General features: G+C 47.4%; 1 protein-coding gene across 7 annotated transcripts in view; it reads right to left on the bottom strand.

Annotated features, from left to right (window-relative positions):
- DIP2C (DIP2 acetate--CoA ligase C (putative)) overlaps nucleotides 1-20,174 on the bottom strand; it is a 302,006-nt gene that overhangs the window by 240,572 nt on the left and 41,260 nt on the right. The gene's annotated exons all lie outside the window — the stretch shown is intronic.

Raw genomic sequence — 20,174 nt, 5'->3', positions numbered from 1 at the left:
TTTCATTTCAGAGAAAAGGCTAAGATCACTCTTAAAGTCCCTTTCACAAAACACTTATTATTCCTCTGTTTCATAATAAAACGGGTATTCAGCTTTAAACATGTACAACGCAGTTTTTGTTAAGCAGCATGTACGTGAACAGACAAAAGAACATCGTGAACACTTGATGTGAGCTCTGAAAATCCACAGAGCACATTTTAACAATAAGAGGGAAAGGTACTGTGCTATGGATAACCTAATGATTCTTTGTCCTCATCCTGCAGAAAAGCCAGGTAAATGCCCCATGTCCAGAAAAAACAAGAAGTCTTCCTTGGACGAGCAGTTAACTGCTTTCCTCTTACTGCCCCTGACCAATGAAGTCTGCTTCCCGTCTCCTGAGAAACCTGTATACAGGTCAAGAAGCAACAGTTAAAACTGGAGGTGGAACAACGGCAGACTGCATAATAAAAGCAGAGACATCACTTTGCCGACAAAGGTCTGTATAGTCAAAGCTATGGTTTTTCCAGTAGTCCTATACGGATGTGAGAGTTGTACCATAAAGAAGGCTGAGTGCCAAAGAATTGATGCTTTCTAACTGTGGTGCTTGGAGAAGACTCTTTTTAGAGTCCCCTGGACTGCAAAGAGATCAAACCAGTTGATCTAAAAGGAAATAATCCCTGAATATTCACTGGAAGGACTGATGGTGAAGCTGCAGCTCCACTACTCCGGCCATCTGATGGGAAGAGCCAACTCACTGGAACAGATCCTGATGCTGGGAAAGATTGAAGGCAGGAGAAGGGGACGACAGAGGACGAGATGTTTGGATGGCATCACCAACTCAATGGACATGAGTTTGAATAAGATCCAGAAGATGGTGAAGGACAGGGAAGCCTGGCATGCAGTCGATGGGATTGCAAAAAGTCGGACGTGACTTAGTAACTGATCAACAACGAAGTCTGTAAGATCATTTCAACACATTCAGCCTTTAATTCCACTGAAATGAGGCCCAAGAGTTAATAGCTTAGAAATGGTGTGTGTATTTTTAGAATCCAAGTCTGGGCTCTGAGGGAAATAAACACCTTTAATTATCATGAATGAGCTTAGAAAGGTTTAGAGATAAACCTTTCCAGAATCTTTTTAATTTAACTTTTTATTATAATAAGTAAAATTTATTCACTGAATACCCTCCAACCTTAGCTGAAATAAAAACTAAGGAGTTCCAGCGCAGGGGCAAGACCAAGTCTGTGCTCCACCAGCTGCACAGGGGCCGTGGCAGGGTCACCTCCACAGAAGTCTGAAGACACAGGCAGCCTCGGTGTGGGGTCGGGCTACAGAAGGTCATAGAACTGAAAGGGGAGCAGTGTGATCATATGTGGTATGCTGCGTGCCCAGGAGCAGGGCCAGGTGTCCCTCTGGTCCTGCAACCACTCAGCGAAGTCTGAAGAAGAGAAACTAGCACAGATGAGCAAACGTCCCGATGGGCACATAGGAAAGTGATTCCCTAATCGAGTCACGATGCCACGGGATCCAGGCTTTGAGCTCCTCCCTGTAGCCCCTTCTACAGCAAAGGTGGGTATTTACAGTGAACCAAAGTCTTCTAAGGCTCATTAAAAACTCTCCCAGGTGTGACCTTCCAGCGTGACAACACAGTAACCAGCTGTGCCAAAATGCAGGGCGTGTCAGACTAACATGAAAAACCGCATCTGTTCATATGCCCCAAAACGAATTCACCACTCTGTCTACACTCGCTGTGCTTCCTCGAGTGATAACAAAGGAAAGAAAACCAAAAGGCTGCCTTTTTTCAGGCAATCACCTACTTTACACTTACATAGATTTTAAATTATAACACTTTGGTTGCTTTACAGATAATCAGGCAAACATAGAAAATAAAACCATATTAGGTTTATAACACTAAACAATAGTTTAAAAATACACCTGTGCTTCAGAAATCACCATTCCTATTTTAGATGCCAAAATGCATACAAGAGAAGTAGAAGTGAAGTGAAGTCACTCAGTCGTGTCTGACTCTTTGTGACCCCATGGACTGTAGCCTACCAGGCTCCTCTGTCCATAGGATTTTCCAGGCAAGAGTATTGGAGTGGGTTGCCATTTTCTTCTCCAGATCTTCCCAACTCAGGGATCGAACCCAGGTCTCCCGCATTGTAGTCAGACGCTTTATCATCTGAGCCACAAGGGAAGTCTAAGAATATTGGAGAGAAGTAGAAACACCCTCAATTTAAAAAAAAATCTTACACAAAAATGACCACTTTTATTATTTTTTAATTTTAAGAAACAACTCCTTTTATAACTACAGTAGCTCACAGTTCCAGACAGATGCCAAGGATTGGCTCACTCAATTTCAATTCCATCTGAAGCTGGAAAACTAAAAATACATTTTTCCAGACATGAGGGTTCCCCGTGTGCTCAAACACGCCTGGAATGCAGACGGCGGAGGACTCTTCCTGCCCACTCCACTGTTCTCTGCCGAAACGACAGCAAGTGAAAACAGACCTGACCTTGGCAGGGAGACACTCAACTCGAGGGGACTGCTGCTGCGGAGAGAGGAGACTCCTGGCATGGGGGGCAGAACACTGTGACTCTGAGACTGGCCAGCACCCCGGCTGAGGCTGAGGTGCTTCCTTCAGAGGAGGAGCCAGCGAGGCCAGAAAGCGTGCAGGGAGTGGGAACGGAGGCACCACTGAGGCCAGGTGCTCAGGTGCCTGAGGAGGGCTGTTTAGGGACCTGGGGAAGGAGAGGTCCTGACACCTGGATCCACTGATCAGCGGTGCAGGGGTGCAGCCTGTCGCTAAGGAGACACAGGCGGGATCTGGGAGGGTCTGAATGGGCTGCTCCTGGTTCACAGGCACACAGTCTTATCCTGGGGGGCTCTCTCAGCCACCCTGCCCAGCAAGACACAGGGCATGGGGACTCTGGGGTCAGCCATGGTCTGCAGGCCTGCCGTCCATCCCCACAGTCCTGCTTCCATGCCTCTCACCCAAGCTCCCAAAGAGTTTCTGCACCAACCCACACCCACACGCGGCCTCCACAGATGCACAATCACAGCAGTCCAAGTCTTCACACCACTGACTGCTGCCTCTCCATGGGCCAGAGAACCTCATGGACAGGGAGACTCAAGGAACTCCCTGGAGGGCAGGACAGTCAGCAAAGACAATCCCCCCGGAACAGGCAATCCCACAGGAGGCACTGCCCATCCTCCTAAGCCCACATCCCACCCTAGTGACCACGGGGCTGGCACGACCCACCCAGCGGGCCGAGGGAGAGCTCTCTGTGCTCACGCTCAGGGTGGTTCCCCCGCAGACCACCTAGCCCAGAACTTGTCCCACACCCTCCAAAGGAAAACCAAACTGCCCCAGGGACCCTGTCACACCAGCGTGCTCGGGAAAATATCACAAGTTCACCGTTAAGTTCCCACAGGCCAATCAGTACCTGATACCTATGCAAATGCATTTATTACAAAGGACACAAACAGTAAAGTGAGAACATTCAACAAAGTATGCAGGCTTACACAATCCCAGCCCTCAAACACAGATCAGCGCTGATCCAGGTCTACCTGATATTAATTCCTTATTCTCATCAACAACACAGTGTAAGTCCCCAGTGAGATCTGAAAAGTATTTCTGATATATGTTATTAACAAGACCAAATTATGTGACTCTACTGTCATTTCTAAAGATCCCAATAATAGACTTAGAGGAGATACACTATTTCCATCCAATTTTCTTTCCACCATAGTTTAAATACTTATTACCTCCTAGAAAAACCACCTCTCACTATAATTTAAGGCACACTGAAAGGCTGGTTCAACAGGGTCATTTCTAAAACACTCAGAGGCAATGAACAGAAGTGCTGTTTTAATTTCCTATTCCTGCTGTAACAAATTATCACAAATTCAGCAGCTTCTGACATCACAAATGTACCTGCTACAGTTCTGGAGGTCGGAAGTCTCACCCGGCGAACAGTGAGGCGTGGGCAGGTCTGGCTCCTCCTGAGGCTCCAGGGGGTCCATCCCTCTTCCTTTTCCAGCTCCAGGAGGCACAGCATCACCACCCCCACCTCTGCCCCCATCACATCCCTTTCCTCTGACTCTGACCCTCCTCCTGCCCACCAGGACCCTTGTGCTGACAATGATCCACCCTGATACTGAGGTCGTCTCCCATCTTGAGGTCCCTAATTCAACGACATCTGCAAGCTCGCCCTTCTGCCACAGAAGGGGACATGTTCTCACTGGGGATCAAGACATGGACATCTTTAGGGGGCCATTATTCTTCCAACCACACATGCTGACAAGTAAAAATTACTTAGAGAATGTCTGTGGTTAATTTTATATTTAACTTTTAAATTTAGGACCCAAGCATTATATCACACAACAACCATATTAATCACTAACCACCAATCATGGAATATCAACCAAAGTGACTAAAAAAATCAGCCAATCAGCAAGTACTGAAGAGCCAAAGTATTTCCAGAGCTATGTAATGTGATGGAGAATGTGTGTGCGTGTTCACACGCACAGAGAGAGACACACAGGGAACAACAGAACCATATGCACACCCACAAAAGTTTAAAATCAAATATAAGGAGGTTTCAACTTTAGTATTCTAACTAAATCTTACTACAATAAAACAGCCTCTTGATCACATAAATTTTTATAGTTTGGGGTTTTGGCTTTCTGTTCAAAGTAACTATGCCCCCCCAAAAAAGATTTCTCTACAATTACATAAATGAATTCCTCCATAAATAGGTGTGTTAAAGAAAAAAGGCAAGAACTCTTTGGGAGGCTGCCTGTGCTTTGGCCAAGCTCAATTTACTCCTGGCCATTGAGGGAGCGACACTTAGCAATTAAACCACCCCCACATTGAGGGAGCAGCAGCCCTAAAATCTGGGGGGCGGAGAAAAACATGACTCTTCACTTGGGTCCAGGCCATATACTCTGGGTTTTCTCCTCAAAGTGCTGGCTTGCTGCTTTTCCTACACATTTTCTCGATTGTAGTCTCTTAAAAAAACTAGAGTTCAAGGAAGCAGAAAAAGTCATCAACATTTGAAAAAATCTACAATCTACAGGTGAATCAATAGCCGAAAACAATTAGACTGTTCAAGGCAACTCAGGTTTAAGCCGCACACCTGAAGGCTTATAAAGAACAGTGAGGACTGCCTACACCTGGCGTGGGGCAGGGTCTGCATGCCCTCCTCCTGGCCGGGACCTCCCTGGTGATGCTTCCTGTAGATCACAACCTTCCCCAGCTGGTGCATCAGTCATCAGGGCTTCAACATGGAACATTTTAGAGCCAAACCATGTCTCCCTTAAGACAAAGAACCGGATTTGGGGCAGCACAACTGGATTTCTACAACTATGTCAGCTACTGGCTTTTAGGGAATCTTAGAAAGTAATGAGAACCCCAATCTATTAAAATCACAACAGATCCCAGAATTTCCTGAAACATTCTCTCAGTCTGCACTCAGGATTCCCTTGCCAAATCTATTATGGTCCAAATTTCTTACCAAAAAACAGAACATCACTGCAGAGAACAAGATCAGTTTATACACTGGTCTAAAAATAGAAAGTGAATTTACCCAAGGCTGCTCTTGAGGTGAATGCTCAGCAGAAACTAGAAGCCACGACATTTCATTACCCCCACTGTGGATTGGTGAAGGCTGCACTGAACCAGGCCTCGCTTCTAAAGTAGGACATGTGTTACTTCCTGGCCTGTGGGGGGCTGCGGGGAGGCATATATTGAATTCCTCAAAACTACTAACAGTAGTTCACTGATACTTGCAGGTCATTTATCCACCACAAACTTAACAATGACCATGCACTAAAGATGCCTTCTTAGGAACTTCTCTCCTACTGACACAGTCATAACTAAACAAAGAGGCAGGTGGAGGATGCTATGAGGCCAAAGGGAGCAGGTCCTCCATCAAACCAGTCACAATCCAAGAAAACAGGAGATGAACCTGGAGGGTGTGGAACCCACACACACAACGGCTCAGTCCCTCACGCCTCCCCTCAAGAATGCACCGTCTACTGGTCTTTCTGGGCCCATCTCAAAGTGTCCCCATCTCTCCGCACTGTGAAAAATCAAGCTTCCACTTCTGGTCCCCAGGACACCATCATGGCTGCATCCTGGGACTGTGCAGTCAGGATCGAGCTGCCACAGGGCCTGGGAGGCACCAGTGAACGTGGGGTCAATGTCCATAAACAAAGATCCCTTCTTTCCTTTCTGACTCTTAAGTTGTCTCTTCAGAATGAATGCTGTGTAAGTGAGGAAGTCAGACCCGCCTGTCACAGCCTCAGCACTGAGGGCTCAGCCAACAAGGCCTCTCCACCACGCGGTCCCTGCGGGCTCCACCCCCGTCTCGGGGGACCCCAGCAGACGCCACCCACACTTCTCTTCTGGGGTCTGGAGTGCTCAATGAGGATGAGGGTCCCACAGTCTAAGGACTCCACCCAAAACCCCTCTTGAACAACAATGTTTCTGCCATCTCAGAACCAGACCCACCCGAAAGCCTGGGAGACACACGAGCACGTTTGTGGGATCCCTGACCTAGCAATCATGACAAACCCTCACAGTTGGTGCCATCTAGGGTGTAAAGCTCGAAGGGCTTTATCGGGGGAGTCAGACTAGAGTCTGAAGATGCATTCTAGCAACTATTCGACAGGCAGCCAGAACACACCCCAAAAAACCCCAAATCACCACTATCTGTACTCATGGACACGCCAGAGCTACTAGTGCATGCACACACACACATGCACATGCACACACACGGTGAGTGCACGGAGAGGTGAGAGTACCCCCATAATGTCCTATTAACTCTAAATGGGGTCCTCCACTGAGGGATGGGGGCCCTCAAGCCTGAGACTGTTAACGCTCTGGAACTCGGCTCTGCTCCAGAGGCCATGAGGACACCTGCCCCAGGGTTGACCCCGCCTCCTGTTAGCGGTCAAGCAGGTGCACAACTGACAGACACACCCAGACCCACCTCTAACCCATCTGAACAACAGGCCCCTCAAAAGTAGTTAATTCAAAGCTAACATAAAAGCATGGGTGGGATCATGCAGAACACATCCAAAAGTTGGTGACCCTGGAACACAGTGACTTCAGGAGGCCACCACAGCCCTCCCCTTCCAGTTTGGCTCGGATGAACTGACTTTTCAGGTCACAGAGCGCTGGATACCACATACAGCTGTCTCCATTTTATGACAAGAGTATGGCTGCTGTCTTCAACAGAGCTGTCTTCCTAGACAAGAACCGCAACCTACAATCCTCCAAAAGGATACAATTCTTAACATGCTACTGCTGCTGCTGCTAAGTCGCTTCAGTCGTGTCCGACTCTGTGCGACCCCATAGACGGTAGCCCACCAGGCTCCCCCGTCCCTGGGATTCTCCAGGCGAGAACACTGGAGTGGGTTGCCATTTCCTTCTCCAATGCATGAAAGTGAAAAGTGAAAGTGAAGTCGCTCAGTCATGTCCGACCCTTAGCGACCCCATGGACTGCAGCCTACCAGGCTCCTCCGTCCATGGGAGTTTCCCGGCAAGAGTACTGGAGTGGGTTGCCATTTCCTTACAGGATCAGACAAAACCAAATGAGACTTAGTCAGCCATTGGTGCCATCCTCACTAAGACACAGGAATCCATGGTGATGAGAGCGACTCCGACAATTCCATGGGGGTGTGGTCCAGAGGAAGAGGCCATGCCCACAGACACCCCTGAAGGACACAAACCCTCAGAGTCTCACTGGAACACATACAAATGTGCATCACAGAGTTCCTGCCCATGCCCTGAAAAAAAACCCAGCATGCACACCCACCCACACCCACCCACAAGCGCACACACACACCCACCCAGTCCCACACCCACAAGCACATACACACACACACACACACCCCACCCCTCACAAGCACGCACAACACACCCCACCCCCTACAAGCACACACACCCATGCACACACACGCAACCACCCTACACACACATACACATCCACCCACACCCACAAGCACAGACACACACACCCACAAGCACACCTACACACACCCACAAACACACCCACATACACCCACAAGCACATACACACAAGCAGACACACCCACACACACAAGCACCCTCACACACACGAACTCTGCCCATTAAGAACAGACTTTCTGGAGATCAACTTCTCCCCTGACTGCTGCATACTCTCATGTGAAACAACACAAAAAGTTCAACATATGGAAGACTCTGGATAAAAATAGAATCTTTTCATATGATTATCATTATAGGGACAACTAATGCCCTGGTTTCTCCAAAGCACAGCACAATATTGAAAGTATGACTAACTTGTTCCCCTAAAAATCCTGACACATTCGAAGCAGGAAGCCAACGCTTGTGTCAGGAGCACAACTCCTCCATCATCGTTCTTTTGCTGTCAGAGTCACATAAACAAAGTAACACTGAATCACAAAAGGACGCATCCAGCTGTTCTGACTCACTGATCCAAATGTAATGTAGAACAGCTAAGAATATCAAGAGACAATTAATGATCAGAACACATTTAACCACCGCCCCCTGACTTCAGGGCTCTGTTCAAGCACTTGACCTTTTCTCTTAATGTGAACTTTCCAATAAACTCCGGAATTAACAAGATGATGACTTTTTCTTGTGGTGGAGTGAGGAAGAAATTGGTGGAAGGCTGTTCCCTCAGCTGTCAGAACTTTTCTTTAGGAAAATATCAGCGAGTGAGAAGCAGCCCGAGCTTTTTAACATGTACATCCAGTCCAGCAAACAACATTGAAGGAGTGTAAACAACAGCAGCACATCGTATCAAAGCCATTTCTTTAAGGAATTAAGCACCCATAGCATCTTTTCAAAATTATTTCATGCTATCTCATAATTAACTCAATTCACAAGTAACAGAAGTCATCCTTGCATCTTTGAAATAAGAGAATAATTTTTTCCCCAAAATACTTTGCCTTTCTTTCAAATGATTGAAATTCAGGGTATTTAACAGGATACTCATGCTCCTTGACGTCTTAGAAAATAAAATACCTCCAACATCAAAACCTGAACAGATAATCCCACAGTTCAGGCAGGTTTGAAGGCATTTAAAAGGGAGCAAAACCCGCCTGCAGATTTGGGGCTGACGCGAAGCTCTGTGCAGGTTTCCATCTTGTCCGCCCTTGGTCAGATCGAGCCAGCGACCGAGCGGAAGGCAGAAGCCACAGTGCGCGTCCTGCAGCCCACTGCCCAGGGGAACCCTGTGTGTGCGGCTCCACACTCCTGCCGCAGAGCCTACAGCAAACGGTACAGGCTGCCTTCGGGAGGCGGTGGCACAAAGGCCCCAAGCGGCCAACAAACGTCAGCTCCATATGTTTGGTCTGTTTCATAAGCCATCCGACAGAACTCCCGAGGCCGCCCTGGGCTTCCTGCCTGTTCTGCCTCATTCGTCCAGCACAGCTTTTCCCAAAGAGGCCCCAGGGCCTGCAAAGTCCTCGCTCTCACCGACAACTCCTAATACGTCCCTCCACAAAGCCTTTTCAGATTTAGCAGCAGAAAAGCTAAGCATTTCCTTTGACGTCATTCAGTTCAGTTCAGTTGCTCAACAGTGTCCGACTCTTTGCAACCCCAGACTGCAGCATGCCAGGCTTCCCTGTCCATCACCATCTCCTGGAGCTTGCTCAAACTCATGTCCAACACGTCAGTGATGCCATCCAACCATCTCATCCTCTGTCGTCCCCTTCTCCTGCCTTCAATTTTTCCCGGCATCAGGGTCTTTTCCACTGAGTCAGTTCTTCACATCAGCTGGCCAAAGTATTGGAGTTTTAGCTTCACCATCAGTCCTTCAAATGAATATTCAGGACTGATTTCCTTTAGCATTGACTGGTTGGATCTCCTTGTAGTCCAAGAGACTTGCAAGCACCTTCTCCAGCACCATAGTTCAAAAGCATCAATTCTTTGGCACTCAGCTTTCTTTAGAGTCCAACTCTCACATCCATACATGACTACTGGAGGAACCAAAGCTTTGACTAGATGGACCTTTGTTGGCAAAGTAATGTCTCTGCTTTTTGATATGCTGTCTAGGTTGGTCATAGTTTTACTCCCAAGGAGCAAGCGTCTTTCATACATTATGTAGAAGAAATTATGTGCTTCACTCATTATGTACTTCACTCATATACAAGATCATATATATATATGCTTCCTATTCAATGAACAGAAAGAAGAAAAAAAGAAAGGAAGGATGAAAGAAAAGGCCCCTGAGGACAGAAACTGTTTTCTTATTCATGACTAAATCCCCATCTCCTATTAACAGAACAGGGCCTGGTCCCTCCACACTCAACACACAGCAGCTGAATTAGCATGACTGATATTATGTCTATAGGTTGAAATACAAGCATCTCTATGACTTCAAACACCCTGAGTACCCCAGTGGCCCACACAACTGGCATTTGTACTAGAGCCACTTTAAATGGGCGTCCAAATCTCTGTCCAGGTAATTCATTTATTTTCAGGACTTTTCAGACATGTCTGCCTTTTTTGTATTTTATTATTTTTTTAGATCTATTACACCACTTATAACCAAGACTAATTCACCCAATTAACTTTCACAATTAAAATGTCAAGTATATGTTAAAAGATGAAAATCATAAGGAAAGGTATGATACAATACAGCAAGTTTACCCACATCTTTAAATGAAGATATGAAAATGGAAAGTTCTCCTAGGCGGGGAAACAAGCTATCAGACAATCTAAAAACCTCAAAGACAAAGAGTGACGAAGGAGGAGGAAAGACCTCCAAGCAACATTCGTTCTTTGAATTTGACTTCAAAAGAGCACTTAAAACGTGAACTCTCCCCCACACCCCACACCCTGCCAGTACTGTGTGTTGCTCTATGTCCCTTCCTGGGCGGCAGTGGGTGCTCTCACCAGGACCTTCCCAGTCCGCCTCCTGCGCACAGCAGCCACAGAGGGACCACACATGGCCTCTTAGAAAGGGCCTGACCCACACGTCTCCTCACTGCTTGATCACAGCAGTGGCTTCCAGAAACGACACCAGTGCTGGCGCTCCCTGGAGCCAGTGTCCGCTCTTAAAAGTCAAACAGGGCCAGTTTAGTTACTCAAAGAAATGCTTACATGCTGGTCTCATACTTAAATGAACTCAAGTTAAAGGACGGCCCTTCTCAGCTGGTGTGCGCTCGGCATTGGTTGTTCCCTGATCTTGCCCAACATGAAACATTCCACATATGTGGAAACAGGGTCAAAGGTCAGACTCAGAGCTGTGCACTGACCATCTCAAATGTGCAGGAACACTGCTCTAGTTTATACAGAAAATGCCTGCAAACATTCACACAACAAATGAGTTAAGAAAGCTCACAGGAGGTTTCTGTTACGGTCCCTAAAAATGCCAGAGAACAGGTGTGCAGCAAAGGATGGGCCAAAAAAGGCAGGCAGGGCACCCGCGCCTCCAGGCTAGAAACTGCACATGCTCAGGCCCCACCCAAAGCCACGGACGACGGGGGCCACGGCAGTCCTCAAACTCATCCAAGCATAGGACTGACAAGCATCAGGGCCAATGGATCCCCAGAAGCTAATTGCAAGAAAACACACTTAACACCTCTCTCCACCATCCTCCTCAAGCTGAGCCAGGAGTGGACACTCAGTTTCAGAAACCCTCCCCCCAGGCACGGCACATCCCAGTGTGGGACCCACTGGAAAACCAGCAAGAAACCTTCTCTCAGCTGGCAAGCACAGTTATGAAAAGACACCCATAAAGGCCACAATCCATCCCCCAGCTGGCCCATGATTGCCCGGTGCCAGCACATTTCAGCATGACAAGAAAACACACGCATGAGAACTGCAGCCTCCTGACTGGATTCTTCTCCCGGTGAGGCCCCCACCATCAGCCAGCAGAAGGGTTGCCAGCCTGTCCTACGTGGGAGAGGGCTCGAGAAGGGACTCCCCCCAGGATGTGTGCGAGGTCTGTGCACTCGCACTCATGGAGGGTGTTTGCCACTCACAGATTTAAATCAACCAACGTAACTTCCCCCAGACTCAGCGTCCACACATACAAAATGCCAGCTCAACAGATAAAATAACGTAGTTTACTTCCGTACGTGATCACTGATCCTGGCATCTGATCTATGTGCCTGCCAGATGGGGAGGGGTCGGTACCACCAGCCCAGGAATCAACTGGGAGGAAAGTCAAGGCATCAAACGGCTCCAAGGTTTCTGTTCTTGGCAAGGCTGAACCAGGCAAAACCTGCGGCAGCATCCACTCAGGATGGCTTTGCTTCCAACTTCTTTTAATAATTGCCATTGTTCCTAATTCATGATAATTGGAAGGGGAACTTAACAGCAGGTAATTAAGCCACTGCACCATCTGCTACTGAATTACAGTGCCACACATTCAAAATAAAAGTAGACTTTATACCAGGAACTGTGGCCTAGAAACGCAGTCCAACAGGCTCTTCCCCGTGGCTTCCTTTGGTTGCAACCCCTGGCGGGGAGAAGCCCAGACCCCCACTCTGCAAAAAGTTTGTGTCTGACCTTCGCCCACCCAAACCTACCCCCTGCCCTCGCCTTCCTCCAGCCGAAGAGGCTCAGGGAGTATTTTCTGATAGATGGCCAGGGAGCCTGCGTTCCCACCAGCGACTGCACGCACACCACTTCCCACAGCAGCCGAGGACCAGGAAGGCAAACTCCGCCGCCGCTCTCAGGTTCTCATTTCAAAACTCAAGCACGTCTGAATTCACATCAGTGACCACACAGACGACACGGATGACAACGCAGCTTCCACAGCCTGGGTGGGACTCTGCGCCGAGCCCCACGTGGGTCCACAATCTGAGTCCACACAACAGGGAATTAATTCTGCCGTTTCCCACAGCATGGACAGCGGGACCTGCCAAGTATTCTTGAGACAGCCAACAGCCGCTGGGGGCTCCATCTCTCACTGCTTCTGCCAATGTTCAAGTGATAAAAATAGAAATCAAGTGTGAGCCACTTGCTTTGTCTTTCAGGCGAAGTCATTTGCGCAGCTGTTAAGAAGAAGAAATCAAATGGTATATGTCTTCAATCTAAGCCCACAGACCACATGGCCCCTTTCTGTCAGGCCCAGAAACTCGCAGATAGTCTCACTGGGGCTGGGTTGTATATAACGGGGAACAAGCTGCCGTGCTGAGGGTTTTGTCTCCTCCAATACATTCAACTGATCAAGCATCCACCACCGAGACATCAAGGTCATTTATAGTCACTTACACAATTACACAAGAGAAGTTAAGGACACTGCTTTACCAAACTTCAGTTCTCTAAGACACGGCCCCATCCAGATAAATGTTTATGAAATGTCCCCTTTCCTGGGAGGCTAGAAGAGACAGCTAACAGCAGTTTTCCAGGGCTCTTTCTTCACTGGAACTTAACTCACCTGGAGCAGCGTCACCGATGGGTTTCACCGATGGAGTGGGCAACCACTTGGAAGAGTTCCTGGGCTTTTGTGTTGAAAATCTGTACCAAGCACTGCGTACAAGAGCCTCCAAACAACAGGAACTGCGGCTCATGTCAGATCATACAAAAGGGCTCTTGGAATGCAACCCTACGAAATACCACCTCGTTTCCTACTCCCAACCAAATTACCCTGTCTGCCAGTGTTTCACTGATGGACTGAGGCTCAGGGTCTAAGAGAAGACACGCCAGGGGAATCCTTGCACATCCAGCGCCCTTTCTTCCAGTGCTATCCTGAAGACTGCTGAGAAGGGCCTTTCTCCTTCCTCAGTGCAACAACTCTGGCTCGTGGCCCCACTCCCCACCCACCACTCTGTCTATCCCTCAATTACAGGCTTTTGTGGGGAAAAAAAAAAAATCAGTTCTTTTTACTTTGGGTTCCAAAACAAGTACATAATTTCGAACAATTTCATCAATTAAATTATCAAGCAGCAGTTTGTAATCTGGACCACGATCTGATGCAAAATTCTCAAGTAATTTGGGCGGCAATAATAGCTCCTATTTACATTACAGACAAACAGATGAAAACTTCAACTAATCTGTACATATTGTTTGTGGGACCAATTTCATAAACAAACCAGCTATTCAAGCAAAAAGAGTGTCTTCAGTCAAATGCAAATTAATTCGCTTCTCTCATAAAAGATCTTCATTTCCAATAGAGATTTTTAAACCTGTGGTAGGAGGAAATGCCATGAATCTACAAGCCTCCGTCTGTGTCCTTGCTTCTCACAAGGCGAGCCCGCCGAGCAGAGTGGAGCAGCACAGAGACCGCACGCGGGTCCAGGGGCAGGCCGGGAACCAGCCTGGGACACAGGACAGCCTGGCGAGCTCCCCCACCATGCGGCGCCCCTCAGGGTCCCGTGGGGTCAATGTGACTGTGCACCTGAAGGATGCAATGCTGAGCCCCCAGAGTGATACGCAGCTGGTGGGAACACCCTCCTGTAACAAGCAGAGAACATGGGGACAGGCCTTAGGAGTGGTTCCCAGGGCTCTGAACAAGGCATCCACCTCAGTGCCCTCGGGAGCAGCAGGTGACTGGGGCGTCCCAGCCCGGAGACTGGAATTGGGGGGCCCCACTCAGGACACAAACTCAAAAGTTCTTTTCCCTCCTGAGGAATGGACTGCGACTCTAGGGTTAGGACGTGCACACTATTCACATACAGAATGGATAAACAAGGTCCTACTGTAGAGCACATATCCTGGGGTAAACCATAATGGAAAAGAACATAAAAAAGAATGTATATGTATATAAATGAATCACTATGCTGTACAGCAGAAATTAACACCACACTGAAAATCAACTATACTTCAATAAAAGTACATTAAAAATAAAAATAATAAACTTCTTAAAAAGTGAAAAAAACAAGGTTCTTTTCCCTCCTTCACCGAGACATAACTGAGATGTGACACTGTGTTAGTTCAGGGTGCACGTAACAATCTGATACATTTAAACAGAGTCACATGACACTACAGTGAACTCCTCCAACCCCGCAGTCTCACTTTGTCTTGCCGTGAGAACACTTCAGATCTACTCTCTCAGCAATTTTCAAGTACGTAGTAGTGTTGTGAGCTACAGTCACTGCATCCCACCCCAGAACTCTCATCTTACGACTGGGTCTGAGCCCTGTGACCATCATCTGTCCCTCCCTCAGCCTCTGGCACCACAGTTACACTCTCTGCTTCTATGAGTCTGGCATGTTTAGATTTCACATATAAGCAGGATCATATAGTATTTGTCTTTATTTTATTCAAGTATAGTTGATTTACAATGTTGGGTCAACTTCTGCTGTAAAGGGATATGATATTCATTTTCATATTCTTTTCCACTATGGTTTATCACAGGATATTGAATATGATTCCCTGTGATATACAGTAGGTCCTTCTTGTTTATCCATTCTCTATATAATAGCTTGCATCATGCAGTATTTACCTTTCTCCAACCTAATCCACTTAGCATAACGTCCTTCAGGTTCACACACATTGTTGCAAATGGCAGGATTTCCTTCTTTTAATGGCTGAATTATATATATATATCACATTTTCTCTATCCATTCATCCACTGATTTTCAGACTTACGTTGCTTCCACATCTTGGCTATTGTAAATAACGTAGCACTAAACATGAGGGTACAGGTGTCGTTGAGATTTTTATTTCATTTCCTTTAGATAAATACCCAGAAGTGAACTTGCTAGATCATATGGTAGTCCTATTTTTAATTCTTTGAGGAATCTCCATACTGTTTTCCATAGTGGCTGCACTAATTTACATTCCCATGAACAGTGCACACTCTTCTCCACACCCTCACCAATCTTGCCATCTCTTTTCTCCTTGATAAGGACCATTCCAACAGGTGTGAGGTGATATCTCACTGTGGTTTGATCTGCATTTCCCTGATGATTAGTGATGTTGAGCATATTTTCATGTACTGTTGGCTACGTGTATGTCTTCCTTGGGAAAATGTCTATTCAGATTCTCTGCTCTTTTTTAAAATGGATGGCTGTGATTTTGGTTTTCTTTTTTTTAATTTAGTTGTGTGAGTTTCTTATAAAATCCTGTGATCAGGTAAAACCCAGGAATGACTCCAGATCTGAAACCCCATGGTTTGCATTCAGCTGCCCGTGTTAGTGAAAGGATGCAACAACTCCATAAAAGGACAAACCTCTGATAATCCTGGTTGATGTCACAATATTTATCTCACAACATAAAGGTACTGATGAAATGCCTCCAGGAAAGAGCTCAAAGCTGACACATTCTCCTTTAATTATTAAAGCTTTAAAATCCACTCAATAAATTATTTTAATCTAAATCTCCAGCACAGTGGCTACAACACAGTGAGCAGTAATTCGTCTGGCTAGCAGATGTGGACCCAAAGCCCATAGCCCTCTGCATGGACATCTGCCCTGTTGAAGCTCATGTCTGGTTCCACTCAACAACATACACCTTTCCGGATTCATGCCCCATGTTCCCAACTCCCTGCAACCACAGAGCAAGCCCTCTGAAAGAGTCTGAGGCCTCTGTGGCTGCAAGAGATCCTCACAGCGGGCTTGACAAATACAGCAAGAAGCCTTCTACCTCAAGCCTGTATTCTCAAGTAGGTCTGATCCTGACTGGCCTAGTCCTCCAACAGTGGTTCACAAACCTCATCCTGCACCAGAGCCCCTGAGAAGGCTCAGCAAAATACAGGCTGGCAGGTCCTCCCGGTGCCTGGCTTCTGATTCTGCAGGGCTGGGCTGGCCCAGCAGCTCACTCCTGACATGCTCCCGGGCCAGAGACGTTGGAGCCCCACCCCACCTCCCTGGAGAGCTACCCTCCTCGGCACATCAAGGGACCAACCTGGCTTTAGTTCAGCTACTTCCTGCTCCTGCTCCTCCTCGCGCCCTCCTGAGTCTGCACAGGGAGCCCCCCTTGTGTGGTGAGGCGCTCTTGCTCTTTCCAACAACAAAGTCCCACCCGCCTCACTGCAGATGAGTAGACATTCTCCTGATTCAGATCTGCTACACAGCATGCAGCCACTAAAAATAACATTCGGTAAGAACATTTGTCAACATGGAAGTTTTTCACGATACAGTTCTGGTAGAAAAACAGCAAGTAATAAGGCTGTATTTTTCAGAACACAGAAATACTGGTTTAAAGTATAGATGGGTAGATAGATGGATAACTGGGTGGACAGTTGGATGGATAAGTGGATGGATGCATACAAGATGGATACTGAGAAATCCCTGGAAAGAGATACATTACAGTATTAGAAGAGGTTACCCATGGTGGTGAGATTACTTTGTGTTTTTTACCAAACGATTTTCAGTTAACACTATTTAGTAACAGGAAAAAATCAGTTGCTTTAACTTTGTCTGAAAATGCTTTAGGAAGTGTGTGTTTTCCTGACACTTCTTGATCAGGTCACTTTCACTGGTTACGCTCATTCTCATTCATCCCAGAGTCAGTGTGACACGGTGGGAAAGTATATCTTTTGAGTCCAAAAACCTAGTTCTGCCTTCACATCTGTATACTGGAGGCAGTAGCTCCCCTTCCACTTCAATGGGCCACAAAGAGCACATGAAACTACACCCAAGGAGCTCCCGGAAACCTCAGAGCACAAACGCAAGGTGAAGTCGGTGACTGATTCGGCTCCTCAGCTCCTCTTGGGAGACTCGCTGCTTCCTCCACCACTCAGTGTGCATCTCACCCAAAAGACACAACAAATGCTGTATTTTATTTTAATATAATAGCAAATTTACAGTGAAGTCCACTCCTGAGTGATCTAGAATCCACTCCAACCAACACCAGGCAGGCATGCGGCTCCTGCCTGCATCAAAGAGCAAAGCAATGCAAGCCCAGGTACACAGAGCCTGGTGCAGGACTGCCTTCCAAAGTCAGCTGAAGCCCATTTATGAACACTTTAAATATCCAAGATACAGAATTAAGCAACTTGCTCATTCAAGAAGGATTAACAAGCAAACCCTAAGCAACTGTTCGCCCTAGTGGGCACAAGTAAAATGACAAAATAACACTGACGGTGCTAAGACGGAGAGGCACATGCATCACCATGACAACAAAGAGAAGGAAGCAACTGCACGTGGGCTGGAGAGCTGGGTCCCAGGAGCCCAGAAACCCTGAGACCCTCCGCACATTCTCTGGGTGCCAACAGGCTGCACCCACACCCCCAGCTTCACCCGCTGTGGCTTCTTGGAGCACAATCAACACCAAGAAGACTCACTGTCCATCTTAAAGCAGACACCCAGGAAACATCACCTCACACTGCACTTTTGCTAGATAAATCTCCTTCATTTTGATCCAGGCTCCAAAAGACAACTCTGAAAATAAAAATATGTCAACCTAATTTACAGGCGTTTCTTCAGCTGGCCATCATTCATACCAATAATTACAAAACAACCTGAACTCCACTGCAGCTAGCAGACAAGCTCTCTATATCCGCTGGCCAACCAGCATCTGCCAGGGCCAGTCAGAGGGACATTAAGCCCCATGACCATGACTAACAGTCACTCTCACACCAGCTTCAGCCCAGAGGAAAAACCATGTAAAAAGTTAAATACGTACTAAAAACAGGCAGCTGGCAGCACCCGATTCCTGAACTGGATGCTGCTCAGAGGGCTTTTGTGGCCAGTGTGGCTCTGATGGGGCTCGCCCCCACCCCACCCCATAGGGAAGGAGACTGGAGCCTGGTTCCACCAGGGCCTGTAGGCCAAGCCACCAACAGCAGACAAGACATCCCTCTCCACAGCTTCCAAGGGCTGGGGAAACACAGAGGAGTTATAAACAGGAGGAGAAGGCCTGGGGGGAAACAAAAGTCTCCTGATTTTACAAAAGATGTAAAGCCATGCAGGGCCTCACACATACGTGACCCGTGTACTGCTGTTTCTCTCAGGTGATGGCCATTAGTAGCTCCCAACATATCCAAATAGAGACCACCTCTCCAAATTATATTGATTACTCACAAATGGGGAACAGTTACCTGCCCCCAAAAATAAAGAAATTTAACCTGAAACTGTGTATGACAAAATTTATTTGAAAATAACAACCCTTCAAGCTTAAAAGAATTAAATAGTGAGGAATATTGCATTAGATGGTAACAGAATAAAACAGTGAAGGTTAATTGCCACAGAAGGCCCTAGAAAAGGGCCCCTAAGCAGAGTGTGGAGATTTCCACAAAACAGACAGAAGAGATGCATCTAATGAGACGCAGGATGAGCCACTGGGCTCATCCCAAGATAACAAACTACCCACACTGTACTCAAAAGTAAAGCAAGCTGCCACGCTGTGAATAAATGAAAACACATAAGCTTGGAAGCAGTGTTCTGACAGGATGCTGCTTCCAAATTTCAATCTTATTAACCCTCAATCCTGTCAACACAAACACTCAACAACAGCCACACTAGCTAAACACCTGTGACCTGCAAGGTGCCATATGCACACCTTGGATCTTCACAACCACCTTACCACTGGGGTGAAACTAGGACCCCATCTGACAGACGAGAAAACAGAGGGAAGGATAGGTCACCAAACCTGCCACAGCCACACAAGTGGGAAAGGACAGCAGCCAACGCCAAGACATGAATCCACACACCCACTTAAACCAGCGACCAGCCACCCCCATGGAGCTCGGCTGCGTGCACCTGCCCTCAGGTGCATCCACACGGGGGACTGGGGCAGGGGGCACCCACCCGACCAGCAAGCCCTGGAGGAACGGTCCCAGCGCTGCCTCCTCTCCACCTCACCTCTGTTTCCGGTATCTTTCTCCACCACCCACACTTCATTTCTCCGCTGCTTTCTTCCCCGAGCCCATCAAGTGGCTCCACCTGTTTAGAGAAGCCCAGCACTGCATCCCACGACGTTCTGGCCTATTCTGGATGGGATTCAAGACGGGGAAGTGCCGGCGCAGAACAGGGGCCAGAGACCACCCATCGAGGCAACTCGGGAGAACACCGCGGCCACAGATCCTGAGTCTGGTAAAACCTGTTCCTGCTCTTTCACTGCAACTCCCATCGAAGACCACTCCTGAACCAATCCGCTAATTTCCCCAAGAACCACTGGCATCTATTCTTTGGTTTCAGATACCACTCTCCTATGAGTTACTGATAAGAAATAAGATCGAAAGCCTCAAAGTTAAAGTCGCTCAATCCTGTTGGACTCCTTGCGACCCCGTGGACTATAAAGTCCACGGAATTCTCCAGGCCAGAATACTGGAGTGGG

Source organism: Giraffa tippelskirchi, chromosome 13 (genome assembly GCF_054371585.1).
Source record: "Giraffa tippelskirchi isolate mGirTip1 chromosome 13, T2T-mGirTip1v1.2.pri, whole genome shotgun sequence".
Taxonomy (NCBI): Eukaryota; Metazoa; Chordata; class Mammalia; order Artiodactyla; family Giraffidae; genus Giraffa; species Giraffa tippelskirchi.
Note: the sequence above shows the minus strand (reverse complement) of the source record. Positions and strands in the feature narration are given on the sequence as shown.